The sequence below is a fragment of the Phascolarctos cinereus genome, unplaced genomic scaffold (genome assembly GCF_003287225.1).
Source record: "Phascolarctos cinereus isolate Bilbo 61053 unplaced genomic scaffold, phaCin_HiC Scaffold_3;HRSCAF=262, whole genome shotgun sequence".
Classification (NCBI taxonomy): domain Eukaryota; kingdom Metazoa; phylum Chordata; class Mammalia; order Diprotodontia; family Phascolarctidae; genus Phascolarctos; species Phascolarctos cinereus.
In genome coordinates, this window is record NW_027555736.1 from 29,712,685 (window position 1) to 29,729,252 (window position 16,568).

Sequence of the window (16,568 nt, forward strand, 5' to 3'; positions counted from 1 at the left end):
CTGTGGTCATAATTAGTGATTGTTATTTTCTCCTGACCATTTCTTGGTTATTTATAGTGGATTATATTCAACATTGTCTATTTGTGCTACTTTTCATTTTAAAAATCAATCAAACAAGATGTAGGCCCCAAAATCTACTTGGCAAGGCTCGGGCCATTTCAGGGATTTGAAGACAGTCTGCTGAGCACAAACAGAATACTTTTAAAAAACATTTTCTTTCTATAACGCAGAAAAAAATCAGTACCTCATATTCCCCACTAGAGGGCCCACATTCCAAGTGTAACAGCCAGGATTCTGACTCCTGCTCCTAGGATGAAATTCAACTGCACCACGTGTGGAAAGAATCTCAGCAGATGTGCAACTAAAAATGAATCCAAGATACCCCAGTGAAGGGAGTGCCTCTGCCTACCTACGCAGCCCATTCTACTTTGCTCTAACTTTTATCCCCCTGGAGCTAAGCAGAAAGAGACTAATCCTTTTTCCTAGTGAGCATTTGACAACTTTTATCACATCCCCAGGGCATCTAGGGCCTAGAGTCAGGAAGAACTGAGTTCAAATCCAGCCTCAGGGATTTATTAACTGTGTGACCCTGGGTGAGTCACTTAACCCTGTTTGCCTCAGTTTCCACATCTGTCAAATGAGCTGGAGATGGAAACGGCAAACCACTCCAGAATCTTTGCCAAGAAAACCCTAAATGGGGTCCCAAACTGAACAACAACAATTATCTCCCACACCCCTTGTGGTACTTCCTGGGGGAGAGATTTTGGGTGTGATGGAAGGAAAATTTTATCAAGTCCCTTCTACTTCCTAGTCACAGTACTAGTGCTTTACAAATATTAGCTCTTTGATCTACACAACAATTCTGGGAGGTAAGCGCTATTCTGATGCCCATTTTACAGTGGAGGAAAATGAGGCAAGCAGCAGTTAAGTGATTTGCTCGGGGTCACATAGCTAAATATCTGAGGCTGGATTTGAATTCAGGTCTTCCAGACTCCAGACCCAGCACTCAGTCCACTACATCACCTGTAATGAGTACAGAGAGGAGGAGGTGAGGGTGGGAGGGGAAGGTCAAGGGAAGGAAGTACATCAGCTCATACTAGAAAGCTATTCCTAGAGATCCCCCTGCCTCTCTGAACCTGGAAACTTTTCTTTCCCTGGAAGCTTTTACTCTGGCAAGCTGTTTAAAATTTCCCAAGAAGCTGAGCCTGGCAGTGTGGCTGAGCTTGAGACTGAGTGATCCTGGAAGGATTAAGGAGCTTCCCTCACCCCACTCCAGCTGCTTATACTGAGTGAGACCAAAGGATCCAGCTCTGCAAGGGCCAGTGCTCCTTTGACCCTGAGGGAGGTCAGAGTTAGCATCTGGGGAGACCTGGGCTCTAGTTACTTCCCTGACACCGACACTGGGTTTCTGTTTTCCTCCTCTGTAAAAGGAAAGGGTTGAACTGAAGTGTCTCTAAGATTCTTTCAACAGTGGCTGCCTATCATTTCCACGATCAAACACAAAATGCTGTTTGGCATTCAAAGCCCTTTACAACCTGGTTCCCTCCTACCTCCTCTGTCTTTTTAGACCTTATTCCCAACTATTCTCCAATCCGGTGACTCTGGCCTCTTGGCTGTTCCTCGATCAAAGCAGTCTATCTCCAGACTCTGGGAATTTTCCCTGGTTGTCCCCATGCCTGAAATGCTCTCTCCTCCCCCCTCTACCTCCTTGGCTTCTCTGGCTTCCTTTAAGTCCCAGTTAAAACCCCACCTTCCAGAGAAAGCCTTTCTTATCTGCCTTTGATTCGAGTGCCTTCCCTCTATTATCTCCAATTTATCCAGCATATATCTTATTTCTCCATTAGACTGAGAGCTCCTTGAAGGCAGGGACTGTTTATTGCCTTTCTTTGTATCTACAATGCTTACTTAGCACCATGCAGGGCACATAGTAGGCACTTAATAAATTTTGTTCTTTCTGACCCTATGGACCTACTGTCCATGGGGTTTTCTTGGCAGATACTGGGGTGGTTTGCCATTTCCTTATCCAGCGGGTCCTTTTGTCACTCAGAATTAAATGACTTACCCAGGGCCATACAGCTAGGAAGCATCTGAGGCAGGATTTGAGCTCAGATCTTCCTGACTCCACTCCCAGCGCTCTATTCACTGAGACACCAGCTGCCTCACTAAATATTTATTGACTAAGAATGACGAGTCTATAAAATGTCGGCTCCATTTCACTTGTACCTCAGAACAGCTTCAATTTCAGTAAGAGCTGAATGAGCTTTACTCTGCAGCCTTGGGTGAGTTACTTCCCCTATTTAGGACCTCCGTTTCTTCTCTGTAAAAAATGAAGTAATTGGACTGAATAATCCCTAAGGTCCTGTCCAGTTCTGACTTGATCATTTGACAATTGGGGAGGAGAGGTGTGAAGGGAGTTGAATTCAAGCCCATTTTGAGGTCCTGTCACCAAAAATGTCGACCCCAAACCTCGGCCATATGGGCTACCACTCTATCCCTGACCACTAGTAATCAGTCTTCTTGGATGCTGAGAATAATGAAACGATTGGTCTTGGTACCTAGCTAGCAAGCATTAGTTAAAACAGGAAGCTACTAAAGAGTCTGTTTCCTTTTTTAGGGGTGAGAAGGTAGGTAACCTCTGCAGCAATAGTCTTGTGGAATCTCAGGAGCTCTGCTTCCCTTCTTGGAAATTTTCTGTGATGCTTACCCCAGGTTCAAAAATCCTTAGTTATAGCTCTGAATATGAGGAGGTCAGATGTGGGAGAGATCTACATAATTCAATTTAACCTCCATTCTGTGGCATTTCAAGCCCTATCTTACCTTTCTAGCCCTGTTAGACAATCATCCCATCCACTCACTCTTCCTATCAGCCAAACAGTTCTTCTGGCCATTCCTTACACACAACTTTCTTACTCCCGTCTCTGTGACTTTAAGGAGGATCCTGAATAGAACGTTAAAACTGAGCAGGACTTTAGAAGACAGACTGTCCAATGTAGGAGAGACTTTAGAACATAGCATGAAAACAAGGAGAGACATTTTCCTGTTACTTTTCTCTTGGTGTTCCTCCTTCCTGTCTGACCACACCTCAGTCTCCTTTGCTGGATTTTCATCCTTGCTACTCCCTCTAATTATAGATCCACCCCAAGGCTCTGTCATGGGCCCCCCTCTTGGTGGTTTCCCTCTATGTTACCTCATTTGATGATTTTACCAGTTATCAAGCCCTGCATCACCAGCTGCCTCTTGTACATTTCAATATGGATATCCCAGAGATATCTTAAACTCAACACATCCCTCCCTCAACCTACTCCTCTACCAAACTTCCACCATTCTTCTAGTCTCTGAGGTTTATAATTTCAGTATTATCCTTGCTTTCTCACTCTTCCTCACATCCAATCAGTTGGCCAAACTTGTTGTTTCTACATCCAAAACATCTATCTATCCAATCCCTTCTCTTTATTCACACAGTCACTACCTTAGTTCAGACCCTCATCACCTCATGGCTGGACTATTGCAATAGCTTCTAACTGGCCTCCCTGTGTCAAGTCTCTCTCCACTCTAATCCATTCTCTATAAAACTACCAATATGATTTTCTTTAACTCAGATCTGACCGTGTCACTCCCCTCCTCAATAAACTCCAGTGGCTTGCCATTGCCTCAAGGATCAAACATAAACTTTTTTCCTTGACTATTAAAGTTCTTCACAATCTCACTCCAGCTTTCTAGGCTCTTTTCCTATTACTCCCCTTCCTTCACCCAAACTGGCCTTCTTCTGTTCTTTGCATGTGGCAGTCCAACTCCCATTTCTGTACTTCTGAACAGGCTGTCCGCCATTCCTGGAATGCACTCCTCTTCACCTGCACCTCAAAGAATCCCTCTCCTCCTTCAAGACACAGTTCAACACCCAACTGCCCTGTGAAGCTTTCCCTGCTCCCCTTACTTACTGTGCCATCCCTTCCTAACTACCTCAGATCTATTTCTTCTGTGTATAGTTATACATGTACATGTTGTCTCCCCTGCTAATTCCTCATATGCTTACTAAATGCTTGTTAATTGGTTGATGAAGGTGTCACTGGGTGAGGGTTCTGGCATTCTGGAGAATGCCAAGGGTTTTTTTTACCGTTTATTATTTTATTTTTCCCAGTTACATGCAAAAACAATTTTTGACATTCATTTTGAAAAATTTTGAATTCCAAATTCTCTCCCTTCCTCCCTCCCCCCTTTCATTGAGAAGGCAAACAATTCAATATAGATTATACATGTGTTGTCATGAAAAACAATTCCATAATAGTCATGTTGTGAAAGAAAACATAGACCAAAACAAAAAAAGCTCTCAAGAAAAATAAAGTTTAAAAAGTATGCTTCAATCTGTATTCAGATACCATCAGTCCTTCCTCTGGGAATGGATAGCATTTTTCATCCTAAGTCCTTCAGAGCTGTCATGGGTCATTGTATTGCTGAGAGCAGTTCAGTCATTCACAGCTGATCATCTTACAATATTGCTGTTACTTTGTACACAGTACAAGTCACTTTGCATAAGCTCATGTAAGTCTCTCCAGGCTTTTCCAAGAGCACTTTGCTCATCATTTCCCATAACACAATAGTATTCCATCACAATCACATACCAGAACTTGTTCAGCCATTCCTCAATTGATGGGCATCTCCTCAACTTCCAATTCTTTGCTACCAGAAAAGATCTGCTATAAATATTTTTGTATATATAGGTGCTTTTCCTTTTTGTTTTTTTATCTCCTTTTGGATGCAGACCTAGTAGTGGTGTTGCTAGGTCAATGGGTATGCGTGGTTTTATAGCCCTTTGAGCATAGTTCCAAATTGCTCTATAGAATGGTTGAATCAGTTCACAACTCCACCACCAATGAATTAATGCCCCATTTTTCCCACATCCCCTCCACCACTTGTCATTGTTCTTTTCTATCCTATTAGCCAATCTAATGGGTATGAGGTAGTGCCTCAGAATTGTTTCAACAGTGAGAGCATTTTTTCATATGGCTATGGATGGCTTTGGTTACTTCATCTGAAAACTGTTCATATATTTTGATCATTTATCAATTGGAGAATGGCTCTTACTTTTATAAATTTGACTCCGTTCTCTATATGTTTGAGAAATGAGGCCTGTATTAGAGAAATTGCTTCAGAAATTTTTTTTCAGTTACTATTGCTTACTGTATTTCCCTCCATCCTATTCCCCCTCCCTGTTTATTCTCTCTCTTCTTTCACCCTGTCCCTCCTCAAAAGTGTTTTGCTTCTGACTACCCCATCCCCCAATCTGCTTTCCCTTCTATCACCCTCACCCCTTCTCTTATCACCTTGCCCCCCCCTACTATCCTGTAGGTGAGATAGATTTCTATACATAGTTAAATGTGTATCTTATTCCCTCTTTGAGCCAATTCTGATGGGCGTTGGGTTTACTCACTCCCCCTCTACCTACCCTCTCTTCTTCCATTGTAAAAGCTTTTTCTTACCTCTTTTATGTGAGATAATTTACCCCATGCTACCTCTCCCTTTCACTTTCTCCCAGTACATTCCTCTCTAACCCCTTAATTTTACTTTTTTTAGATATTATCCCTTCATAGTCAACTCACACTTGTGACCTGTCTATATATACTCCCTTCTGCCCTAATAATGAAAAAGTTCTTATGAGTTACAAGTATCATCTTCCCATGTAGGAATGTAAACAGTTTAATCTTATTAAAGCCCTTATGATTTCCCTTTCCTGGTTACCTTATTATGCTTCTCTAGAGTCTTGCATTTGAAAATTAAATTTTCTATTCAGCTTGGGTCTTTTCATTAAGAATCCTTGAAATCCTCTATCTCATTGAATGCCCATTTTTCTCCCTGAAGGATTATACTCAGTTTTGCTGGGTAAGTGATTCTGGGTTGTAATTCTACTTCCTTTGCCCTCTGGAATATCATATTCCAAGCCCTCTGATTCTTTAATGTAGAAGCTGCTAAATCTTGTGTTATCCTGACTGTGGCTCCACAACACTTTAATTGTTTCTTTCTGACTGCTTGCAGTATTTTCTCATTGACCTGGGAATTCTGGAATTTGGCCATAATACCCCAGGGAGTTTTCATTTTGGTATCTCTTTCAGGAGGTGACCAGTGAATTCTTTCCATTTCTATTTTACTCTCCAGTTCTGAAATGTCAGGGCAATTTTCCTTGATAATTTCTTGAAAGATGATGTCTAGGCTATTTTTTTTGATCGTGGCTTTCAGGAAGTCCAATAATTTTTAAATTAATTCTCCTGGATCTATTTTCCAGGTCAGTTATTTTTCCAATGAGATATTTCACATTGTTTTCTATTTTTTTCATTATTTTGGTTTTGTTTTATTGTTTCCTGATTTCTTATGAGGTCATTAGCTTCCATTTGCTCCATTCTAATTTTTGTGGGGTATGTGTGTGTGTGTGTGTGTGTGTGTGTGTGTGTTTATTTATTTATTTTTAGTTTTCAACATTCACTTCCATAAGATTTTGAGTTTTAAATTTTCTCTCCCTCCTATTTCTCCCCCCCTCCACCCCCATGGCATACAATCCGATACAGGCTCTACATATACATTCGTGTTAAGCATATTTTCCTATTAGTCATGATGTAAAGAACAATTAGATCTAATGGGAGGAACCACAAAAATGAAGCAATAAAACAAAACAACAAAGGAAAAGGAGAGCAAATAGTATGCTTCCATCTGCATTGAGACTCCCTATTTCTTTCTCTGGGTGTGGATAGCAATTTCCATCATGAATCTTTTGTAGGTGTCTTAGATTCTTGCATTGCTGTGAGGACCTAAGTCTATCAAAGTCAGTCATCCCATAAAGTGACTGTCACTGTGTACAATGTTCTCCTGATTCTGCTCATTTCACTCTGCATCAGTTCATGTAAGTCTTTCCACTTTTTTTTAATTTTGCCTGTTCATCATTTCTTATAGCACAATAATATTCCATTACATTCATATACCACTTGTTCAGCCATTCTCCAATTGATGGACATCCCTTCAATTTCCAAGTCTTTGCCACCACAAAAAGAGCTGCTATGAATATTTTTGTACATGTGGACCCTTTTCCCATTTTTATGGTCTCTTTGGAATATAGATCTAGAAGTAGTATTGCTGGGTCAAAGAGTATGCACAATTTTATAGCCCTTTGGACATAGTTCCAAATTGCTCTCCAAAATGGTTGGATCATTTTACAACTCCACCAACAATGCATCAGTGTTCCAATTTCCCCATATCTTTTCCAACATTTATCATTTTCCTGTTTTCTCATGTTGGCCAATCTGATAGGTGTGATGTGGTACCTCAGAGTCATTTTGATTTGCATTTCTCTAATCAATAGTGATTTAGAACATTTTTTCATATAACTATAGATAGCTTTAGTTTCTTCCTCTGAGAACTGCCCGTTCATATGCTTTGACCATTTATCAATCAGAGAATGACTTGTATTCTTATACATTTGACTTACTTCTCTATATATTTTAGAAATGAGGCCTTTATCAGAGATACTGGTTGTAAAAATTCTTTCCCAGTTTTCTGCTTCCCTCCTAATCTTGGATGCATTGGCTTTATTGGATGCAAAAACTTTTCAATTTAATGTAATCAAAATTATTCATCTTGAATTTCATAATGTTCTCTCTGTTTTGTTTGGTCATAAATTCTTCACTTCTCCATAGATCAGAAAGGTAATCTATTTCTTGCTCTTCTAGTTTGCTTATACTGTCAGTCTTTATATCTAAATCGTGTATCCATTTTCACTTTACCTTGGTATAGGGTTGCAAGATGTTGGTCTATGCCCAGTTTCTGCCATACATTTTTCCAGTTTTCCCAGCAGTTTTCGCTAAATGTTGATTTCTTATCCCAGAAGCTGCAGGCTTTGGATTTATCAAATAGTAGATTAGTACAGTCATTGACTGCTGTGTCTTGCATCCCTAACCTATTCCACTGATCCATCACTGTATTTCTTAGCCAGTGCCAAGTAGTTTTAATGATTGCTGCTTTATAATACAATTTAAGATCAGGTACAGCTAGGCCACCTTCGTTTGTATTTCTTTTCTTTAGTTCCTTTGATGTTCTGGACTTTTTATTCTTCCAGATGAATTTTGTTATTGTTTTTTCTAGCTCTATAAAATAATTTTTTGGTAGTTTGATTGGTATGACACTGAATAAGCAAATTAATTTAGGTAGAATTGTCATTTTTATTACATTAGCTTGGCCTGCCCATGAGCAACTGATATTTTTCCAATTGTTTAGATTTGACTTTATTTGTGTGAAAAGTGTTTTGTAATTGTGTTGATATAGTTCCTGGTTTTATTTTGGCAGGTAGACTCCCAAATATTTTATAGTGTCTACAGTGATTTTAAATAGGATTTCTCTTTCTATCTCTTGCTGCTATGTTTTGTTTGTAATATATAGAAATGCCAATGATTTGTGTGGGTCTATTTTATGTCCTGCAACTTTGCTAATTTGTTTATTATTTCAAGTAATCTTTTACTTGACTCTCTAGGATTCTCTAGATATATCGTCATATCATCTGCAAAGAGAGATAGTTTCTTCTTTGCCTATTCTAATTCCTTCAATTTCTTTTTCTTCTCTAATTACCACAACTAATATTTCTAGCACAATATTGAATAACAGTGGTGATAATGGACATCCTTGTTTCATCCCCCCCCCATCTTATTGGAAATGCTTCTAGTTTATCCTCATTGCATATAATGCTTGCTGATGGTTTTTGATAGATGTTATCTATTATTTTTAAGGAAGACTCCATCTATTCCTATGTTCTCTAGTGTTTTTGACAGGAATGGGTGTTGTATTTTGTCAAATGCTTTTTCTGCATCTATTGAGATAATCATATGGTTTCTGTTAGTTTTGCTGTTGATATGGTCAACTATACTGAGAGTTTTCCTAATATTGAACAAGCCCTACATTCCTGGTATAAATTCTGCCTGGTCATAGTGTATTATCCTCAAGACAAGTTGTAATCTCTTTGCTAGTATTTTATTTAAAATTTTTGCATCTATATTCATTAGGGAAATTGGTCTATAATTTCCTTTTTCTGTTTTAGCTCTTCCTGATTTAGGTATCAGCACCATATCTGTGTCATAAAAGGAATTTGGCAGGACTCTTTCTTCACTTATTTTCCCAAATAGTTTACATAGCATTAGAATTAGTTGTTCTTTAAATGCTTGATAGAATTCACTTGTAAATCCATCTGGCCCTGGAGATTTTTTTATGGAATTCATTGATGGTTTGTTCAATTTCTTTTTTGGAAGTGAGGTTGTTTAAGTATTTTATTTCCTCCTCTGTTAATTTGGGCAATTTATATTTTTGTAAATATTCATCCATTTCATTAAGATTGTCAAATTTATTGGCACATAGTTGGGCAAAATAGTTCCTAATTATTGTTTTGATTTCCTCTTCATTGGTGGTGAATTCACCCTTTTCATTTTTGATGCTGGTAATTTGGTTTTCTTCTTTCTTTTTAAATCAAATTAACCAAAGGTTTATCTATTTTGTTTTTTTTTCATAAAATCAACTCTTAGTTTTATTTATTAGTTCAATAGTTTTCTTAATTTCAATTTTATTAATCTCTCCTTTAGTTTACAGTATTTCTAATTTGTTATTTAATTGAGGGCTTTTAATTTGTTCTTTTTCCAGTTTTTTTAGTTGCATGCCCAATTCATTGATCTCCTCTTTCTCTATTTTACCTTGGAATGACTTAAATTCTTATAAATCTGATTCAGTTCTCTATGTATTTGAGAAATGAGGCCTTTATCCGAAACACGGGCTGCAGAAATTGTTTCCCAGCTTTCTGCTGTCCTTCTTATCTTGATTGCATTGGTTCTGTTCGTGCAAAAAATTTTTAATTAAATGTAATCAAAATTATCCATTTCTCATTTCATAGTGTTCTCTGTCTCCTGATTGGTCATAAAAATTCTTCCCTTCTCCATAGATCTGACAGGTAAACTATTTCTTGCTCTCCTAATTTGCTTATGATATTACCCTTTATGTCTGAATCATGTACCCATTTCAACTTTATTTTGGTATAAGGTGTGAGATATTGGTTTATGCCTAGTTTCTGACACACTATTTTCCAATTTTCCCAGCAGTTTTTGTCAAATAGACAAACAGAAGCTGGGGTGTTTGAGTTTATCAAATAGTAGATTACTATAGTCATTGACTACTGTGTCTTGTGCACCTAACCTATTCCACTGATCTACCACTCTATTTCTTAGCCAGTACCAAATAGTTTTGATGATTGCCACTTTATTATATAATTTTAGATCTGGTACAGCTAGGCCACCTTCCTTTTTTTTTTTCATTAATTCCCTTGATATTTTTTTACCTTTTGTTCTTCCAGATGAATTTTATTATTTTTTCTACCTCTATAAAATCATTTTTGGTAGTTTGATTAGTATGGCACTGAATAAGTAAATTAATTTAGGTAGAATTGTAATTGTTATTATATTAGCTCTGCTTACCCATGAAAAATTGGTATTTTTCCAATTGTTCAGATTTGACTTTATTTGTGTGAAAAGTGTTTTGTAATTGTCTTCATATAATGCTCAGGTTTGTCTTGACAGGTAGACTCCCAAATATTTTATATTGTCTACGGTCATTTTAAGTGGAATTTATCCTTCTATATCTGACATTTGGCTTTGTTGGAATTTCTCCTCCTATATCTGATATTTGGCTTTGTTGGTCATATATAGAACTGCTGATGATTTATGTGGGTTTATTTTATATCCTACAATTTTGTCAAAGTTGTTGTTTCAAGTAGTTTTTTAGTTGATTCTCTAACTATACCATCATATCATCTGCAAAGAATGATAGCTCATTGCCTGTTCTAATCCCTTCAATTTCTTTCTTTCCTTTTTTTTTTCTTTTAGGCAATTGGGGTTAAGTGACTTGCCCAGGGTCACACAGCTAGTAAGTGTCAAGTGTTTGGTATGAGGCCTGATTTGAACTCAGGTCCTCCTGACTTCAGGGCTGGTGCTGTATCCATTGCACCACCTAGCTGCCCCTTGATTTCTTTTTCTTCTTTAACTGCTACAGCTAAAATTTTTAGTACAATATTGAATAATAGTGGTGATAATGGGCATCTTTATTTCACTCCTGAATCTTATTGGGAATGCTTCTAGCTTATCCCTATTACATATAATACTTGCTGATGGTTTTAGATAGATACCACTTATCATTTTAAGGAAAATTCCATTTATTCCTATGCTCTCCAGTGTTTTTCATAGGAATGGAAGCTGCATTTTGTCTAAAGATTTTTCTGCATCTATTGAGATAATCATATGGCTTCTGTTAGTTTTGTTATTGATATAGTCAATTATGCTAATAATTTTCTTAATATTGAACCACCCCTGCATTTCTGGTATAAATCCCACTTGGTCATAGTGTATTATCCTGGTGATAAATTGTTGTAATCTCTTTGTTAATGTTTTATTTAAAATTTTTGCATTGATATTCAAAAGGGAAATTGGTCTGTAATTTTCTTTCTCTGTTTTGGCTCTTCCTGGTTTAGGTATCAGCAGCATATCCATGCCATAAAAGGAGTTTGGCAGGACTCCGTCTATTTTTCCAAATAGTTTATACAGTATTAGAACTCACTTGTAAATTCATCTGGCCCTGGAGATTTTTTCTTAGAGAGTTCATTGATGGCTTGTTCAATTTCTTTTTCTAAAATGGGGTTATTTAGGTATTTTATTTCCTCTTCTGCTAATCTGGGCAATTTATATTTTTGCAAATATTCATCCATTTTACTTAGATCATAACTCTCTCTTTTAGTACAATCAAGGAAACAAATCATTCCAGAGTCATCAGCCTCCACCTCTCTCCAGAAAGATATTCCTCTCCTTAATCTTCCAAAGTCACCATTGGTCACTGTATGGTCAGGGTCCTAAAGTCTTTCAATGTTGTTTTTCATTCCATTTATGGTTATTGGGAAAACTGTTGTAGTTCTGCTTATTTTTTTCCCATATCAGTTTATAAAAGTCTTCCCACATTTCTTCAAATTCTTCATATTTGTCATTTCTTATAACATGAAAAAGTATCCTTTTTTATCAGCACATTGTTGTTGTTGTTGTTCTGTCATGTCCAACTCTCCATGACCCCATTTGGGGTTTTCTTGGCAAAGATACTGGAGTGGTTTGCCATTTCCTTCTCCAGGCCATTTTACAGATGAGGAAACTGAGACAAATACAGTAAAGTGACTCCTTGGGTCATATGCCTAGTTTTTGCTGAGTCAAAGGGAACGTACACGTTATGACTTTTTTGAAATAAAAATTCAAACTGTAAACTCCTTCTAACTACTTTGTATCTACTTATCTGCAATCCCAGAATGTAAGCTTCTTGCAGGCAAACTTTTTTCTTTTTTGGACCCCTGAGCTTAACGCACTTGGTTCACAGTGAATAGATGCTTATTGAATTAAATCAAATTGAATTAATTTTGGATCAAATTTAATTAATCCTCCCCGAATCAGTCAGGGCTACCCTCATCTCAGTGATCAAGGCATAGGATTTAGACTGCTAAATTCTATCCTTGGCTCATTAAGTAATCATGTGTGCCAGCAATATGGGTCAAATTAGACTTATAGAACAGAGGTTTAATTTATAATTATTTTTTAAATAAGAGACAGCATTGTGTACTGGAATTACAGTGGCCTGGATGTCAGAAGGCTTGGGTTCTAGTTTCACTTCTGGTTGAAATTTCTGGTTCTCAAGCTGCTTGTCCATGAAATGAGGTGGTTGGACTGATTGCCAAGGAGCCTTGCAGTTTTGAAGTTCAATGATTCTAAGGGTTACAAAGACATATGTGCCTATATTATACACATTATATTATATGCCTATATTATACATATTATAGACATTTAAACATACTAATACAGAACACAATTATAACAGTCCCCAGCAAGACCTGTTACCCAACATAAGAAAAGGTGAATGAATGAAAGTATTTATTAAGTGATTACTCTGTGCTGAGTTCAGGGATAGATAGAAAGGCAAGACAGCTCTTGCCCTAAAGTAGCTCACATTCTAATGGGGAGAAATAACACATTGAGGAGATTTCAGCTGGCAAGCAGATGGAAGGGTCACATGGTCCTTAGGGTGGAGCAGCAAAGCAGATGGTGATAACTCATCATTAAGACCATGTCCACTGATAATTTCCACTGCTACTATCAGTTTCTGATGTCAAAGCATGTAAAAGACTTTGCTGGGAAGAACTTTCTCTTCCAGGTCCTCAGGAGCTGTGGCTGGTAAGGAGTTAAGAGCTGCAACACTCCTGAAGAGGCAGCTATCGGGTGGCATCTGCACAAGGATTGGGCCTCTGGATGATGTTTGAGGGAGCTGGGCTAGAACTGAGAGAGCCTATTCGCTGGACACACAGATTTGGGAGGGACCCCTGAAGCCATGCAGGACAGTGTCTATGTGAATGGAACCTGGAACCTCTACAACTTAAGTGATCAGCAAGCCTCCCAGTGACGGGGAGACTATTGGTTAATGATGCTGATTGTCTATCTCCTCCTAGTTGGATGTAAATGTTTTAAGCTAAATAAAATAATTTCTAATGATGAAGGAGATATTTTCAGACAGGTGGACTTTCGGTGTTTCTAACAACACGTCTCTATCCTTCTCTTTGCTATCTCTTATTATCCTAAATTACTTTAAGGCTCAGCTCAAGAGTCTCCTGCCAATTCGACTTCTCCTGATCCCTAACTCCAACTCCTGCTCAGTTGCCAGGGCCCTCCCTTTCAGAAATTATATATGTTTGTAACTACTTACAAGTCAAGACTGAAGTGGAGGAAGAGTTGGCATGTGATTTTTTGGTTTGCAGATGACTATGCACTCAGTGTAGCTTCTGAAGCTGAGATGCAACAAAGTATGGATTGATTCTCTTCTGCATGTGCTAATTTTGTTTTTTGGGTTTGTTTTGTTTTGTTTTGTTTTGTTTTTTGCAAGGCAATTGGGGTCAAGTGACTTGCCCAGGGTCACACAGTTAGTAAGTGTCAAGTATCTGGTCTGAAACCGGATTTGAACTGAGGTCTTCCTGACTTCAGGGCTGGTGCTCTATCCACTGCCCCACCTAGCTGCCCTGCATGCATTAATTTTGACCTAATAATTATCACCCAAGAAAACACAGGTTCCCCACTAGCCAGCATCACATCATCCATACATGGGACCATCACTTACAGCAAACGGAGAAATTTGGAATGCTGTGGATAAGTTCATTTACGTTGGCAATACACTTTCCAGGGATCTACATACAGATGACGAGGTTGGCACACACATGGCCAGAGCTGGTTTAGTATTGGGAGGCTCTGAAGGAAAGTATGAGAGAGAAGTATTAGGCTGCCTGCCAAAGTGAAGGTCTACAGAGCTGTTGTGTGACCCCATTGTTGTAAGCCTGTGAAACCTGGATGGTCTACTAGCACCATGCTAGGAAACTGAATTTCTTCCATGTGAATTGTCTTGGGAAGATTCTGAAGCTCACCTGGCAAAGTAAGGTACTAGACACTGAGGTCCCTTCTTGACCTATACTGCCAAGTATTGACACACTACAGAAGAGAGTGCAACTCTGACTGGCTGGCCACATTTGCCTAAAAGACTATTTTATAGAGAACTCATGCAAGGCAGGTGCTCACATGGCGGTTAGGAGAAATGATACAAGAACACTCTCAAGGTCCCTCTGGCAAAGGACTGCCCACATCAAAGAAGGCGCTGTGCTCTGTGAGAGAAACAGAATTGTGGTAGCTGAAAAGAAAAATGCGATGTGCAAATTTAGAGACATTTCTACTCCAAATGTTCACATAGACTACTTGTGCCCAACCTGAGCTAAAGCTTTCCTAGCTCATATTGGTCTGATCAGATACAGTCAAACACACGTAACGCCAACATAGTAATGTCATTTTGGTCCTTTTTGATTAAGAAGGACAACAATCAACCGAATAAGTCTTCCCCAATACCAATACCATTGGTATTTCCCAATACCAGGCTGCTAAGCTCCTTGAGGGCAGGGACTGGTTTATTTTTGTCTTTTTAACCCTATTGCCACATTCAGTGTTCTGCACATAGTAAGCATTTAATGTTTGTTAAAATAAGATGTTCAAAAGGAAGAAAGTATAGAACTTTATGATAGCCTGGGAATGGGAACAAGGAGAAGGAAGACTCAGAGATGATTCCAAAGTGCTGTGTTGAAGAGAACAGTAGTAGTACCAGACTGATAAAAATGGGAATGTTGGGAAAGAGGCCACATTAGGAGGGACAACAATGACTCTGACTTTGGACACTGAATCCTATTGTTAGAGTTTGAAGGGACATTGGAACCCATCTAGTCTAATCGCTTCATTTTACATAGGAAGAAACTGAAGCCCAAGAAGACAAAATGATTTACCAAGGGGCCCCCTGATGGTAGAGCAGGGTCTAATAGTGAGTTTAAGGTGACAGCTGGAAATAGAGGCCTAGCTTAAAGGTACAGATCCTTGGTAAGGCTGAGAGGAGACACAGGAGAAAAACTAGGAAAGAACATTTTGCTTTATTTTATCTCTAATCCTCTAACTTTCAAGAAAACAAAGTATTATCCTTTCCATTTCTGGGAGTTGAGTCTTGGTCAGGAGACCAGGTGGTGAAGTAGAATGCCAGCCTGCTATTCCTGACTCCTAAATTCAGATGTGCCCTCAGATACTTAACAAGCTGTGATACCCTGGGCAAGTCACTTAACCTCAGTTTCATGTAAAATGGGGATAAGAAGAACATCTACCTCCCAGGGCTATCACGAGGATCAAAAAACACAAAAATTATAAAGCATTTAGCATAGTGCCTGGTATATAACAAATGCTAGCAATAGCATGTTAATAAGCTTCAATCTTGAACAAGACCCATCCTTTTCTTTAGATTTAAGCAAGATTAGAAACTTTGGATTCCTACCTAAACTTGAACCAATTGGTATAGATGTGGCTACCTGGGATGAGTTGAGAATATGTACTGGGATACTGATTTGCCCAGGAACTAGACCACCGTTTCTTGTTCTTTTTTTAAAAATTAATTTATTTTGATTTATCAACAATCACTTCCATATGCTTTTGAGTTTAAAATTTTTCTTCCCCTTCCTCCCCCCCACCCTCCCCAAGATGGTGCACAATCTGATATAGGTTATACATATACATTTCTATTAAACATATTTTCACATTAGTCATGTAGCTAAGAATTTGAACCAATAGGAACCATTAGAAAGAGGAAACAAAACAAAAGAAAACAGAAGAAGAAAAAATAGCAAATAGTATGCTTCTACCTACATTCAAACTCTATAGTTCTTTCTTTGGATGTGGATAGCATTTTCTATCACAAGACCTTTGGAGATGTCTTAGATCCTTGCATGGCTGAGAAGGGCTAAACCTATCAACATTAGTCATCGCACAACATGGCTGTTACTGTGTACAACATTCTCCTGGTTCTGCTCGCTTCACTTAGCATCAGTCCACACAAGTCTTTCCAGGTTTTTCTGAAGTCAGCCTGTTCATCATTTCTTATAGCACAACAGTATTCATATACCACATTCA